The 2,804-nt window shown below is 35.4% G+C and overlaps 1 long non-coding RNA gene across 1 annotated transcript; it reads left to right on the forward strand.

Annotated features, from left to right (window-relative positions):
• The first annotated feature begins 802 nt into the window (after positions 1–802).
• LOC134261362 (uncharacterized) lies at positions 803–1,821 on the forward strand. Its single transcript, XR_009990803.1, has 3 exons — positions 803–872; positions 1,217–1,315; positions 1,548–1,821. It is a non-coding gene; the product is annotated as an uncharacterized LOC134261362 (long non-coding RNA).
• The last annotated feature ends 983 nt before the right edge of the window (positions 1,822–2,804 follow it).

Genomic DNA, 2,804 nt, shown 5'->3' on the forward strand with positions numbered 1-2,804 from the left:
CTTGGCAGCGATTCAAGTCAGGGGCCCGTGTGCAAAAAAATATGCTGACTACACAGGTAATACTTGGCAGCGATTCAAGTCAGGGCCGTGTGCTAAAATACGTTTTACCTACGTTTTCTACGGGCAATATAAATGAGAAGAAAAATCTGATCCTTTCTTCACAATCGACTATCATGTCAACCCTGATACACACTCACTCTCTGATTTTGGATGGGTATGATTGTTTAGTACGATGGGCACAAAACCACCAAGAGGCTCTACCCCCGGAGGCAGAACGAGTATTTCAGGAAGCGAGCACTATCATGGAAACCCCTCAGGATTTGTGGTTACAATGCCTAGCCTTATCACATCATGCGACGACCATGGGGAGACTAGCTACCATACATTTTCTATGTCGACATATGAAAACAATTCTGTCCCAGAAATGGTACGGACTGAACCTGACCCGTTATTTCGGAAAGCCTTACAGTTTCCTGACCCATCCCCAAGCGGGCAAAGTGATTTTACTGTGGCAGAACATAGATGCGATGGAGAAAGTATGTATTCAATACGGAATGAAATACCTGGAAATTTCACACAGGCTAGGAAATCCGTGACGTTTAATAACAGCCTCAATCAAATCTACGAATTACCCCCCGAGGACCGGAGAAGTCCCTAGATGGCCCTAGTAGCGGATCGAATACGATTTCGGAGGAGAATTCGACAGTTAGAAGCATTGTTAGTTTTTAAGAAATAAAATAAAAAAAAATCATGTAATACTATATCAGTGTTATGTTATTTTTATGACTTCATCTTTATACAGTCGGGTTCGGCGGTCATGGCGAATTTCGGCAAAGATTTTACCCCAGTGAAAAAGGCTTGTAATCCACCGTGTAGGTCGTTTAAAGTTGTTTCACATTGTTTATAATTGTGATTATGTTATCCCTCACCTATATGTTTAATGTCAGCTATGCTAAATAACCCATTTCTGTGTAATTTGAGATAATGTTTTGTCATGTGCTGAAAGTATGGCCTGCTATTCATGTCATCATTTAAAAGTTGATCCTAAATAAATCTGTCTTTAAAAAAAAATACATTTTTTACAAATGACATTTTATTAGAATATAGGAATCCATATATATAAGAGATATTATTTTTGCCTTACATTTATAAGAGGCCTGGTCTCATGTAATTTAAATCATAATAACAAAAAATGGGTTTTATTTTTTCTATACAGTCCTCAACCTGGAAGATATGTTTTGTTCCTAACCATCTATATTCCATTCTCTAAGTGAAGTGAAGCCTGGGTGCTGGTCTTCCTTTGGGGAAATACACAGTGAATCAATTATGATAAAAAACAAAAACTTGAATCTTAAAAGTTTCAATGAAATATCATTTTAATTTATTTTCATTATTAGTAAGATAATTATTTAAAATGTTTTATATTTTTAAAATGGATAAAAAATAAATCTGATAATGGAAATCAATATCATAAAGATAGCAAGTTTTAAATCCAATTACTGATGAATTTCTGAATTTTCCATTAACTATTTGACATTATATCACAGGGGAAAGAAGAAAAACTACTTGAGTGTTTCTACTGCCTCCCCCCAGAGATCTGCTTATGAGTGCATGAGATTACAGAGAACATTCATCTCCGGTTTAAAACAGAGTATGACAGATAAAAAGGTATTTTTTTCTTCTTTATTTTTTACATCACATGAAAACATACAATTAATGATGATGATGAAGAATGTACACATGTTTTTCATAAGTGTGTACAAATTGTTCAATATAATGTCTATTATGAATCCAATTTCCTTGGGCTAGTCCACAGGCAATCTTGTAAGGAAAAGCATAAGTCTTGTAAGGTAAACTTTCCCCCATTTCTTGTAAACAAGTTTGAAACCATTGCTCTCTGTTTTGTGGGGTATCCTGATAAGTGGAAATTCTTTTAGGTCGGTGACTTGCTTTTCCATAATCCCATTTAGCTAGTAAACAAATGACCACAGGGGTTTGTGAGGTAAACACCTTAATAGTGCCTGGAATTCCTCTATCTTCTTCTACGGCTAAATTTCTAGTCCCTAGAGGTCTGCGAGTGGCATAGAGATTAGCTTGTGGGAATTTCTCTGCAATACTTTGACTCAATCCATGAGCTTTTACAGTTAAACAATTACATTGATGAACAATAGCTTCTACCTCACAGTCGAGTAAATCACCTTGTATCTCCTGGAGACTCATGATGTAAAATGAATCTATTTTTTAAAAACACCCTTGTTTTTATAGAACAACAACAACAAGAATTTTTTAAAAAAAAAAACAAGTTTTTTTATTCAGGTAAATCTACAATCTCTTGGAACTAATTCTTTGTTTCTCACATCAGGTTTTAGAACTCCATATTCTTCATAGTTACCTTGTCTATAAAAGGTTCTTTCCAATTCTGGGGTGCTGTAAGACATCTCAAAACAGGTTAATTTATGAATCTTTCTGTACATGTATCTCCCTTGAACCCTGTTTTTCATTTGAATGAATCCTCTCACACGATGAAGTTGTCCAGTTTCTGGATGCCTTTCTTTTTGTAAGATCAAGTATTGATAATCACTTCCAATGATTTGATCTACATCTTCCTGGCGGCACCCAGTTAAATTAAATATCCAATTATTGGCTATTCTACCTCAGTCTTGTTTTAAGTAAGCAATATAACCATTGCCTGTCTCCTGAGGTTTATATTCTACAGGATGTTCTTCCATCAAGGGAGGTGGTATAAATTCTACAGGATGTTCTACCATCAAGGGTCTTTCTATGTAATCTTTGACAACATTAGG

The sequence above is a fragment of the Saccostrea cucullata genome, unplaced genomic scaffold, assembly GCF_032062105.1.
Source record: "Saccostrea cucullata isolate Sc308-1 unplaced genomic scaffold, CSIRO_AGI_Scuc_v1 ctg17970, whole genome shotgun sequence".
NCBI lineage: Eukaryota > Metazoa > Mollusca > Bivalvia > Ostreida > Ostreidae > Saccostrea > Saccostrea cuccullata.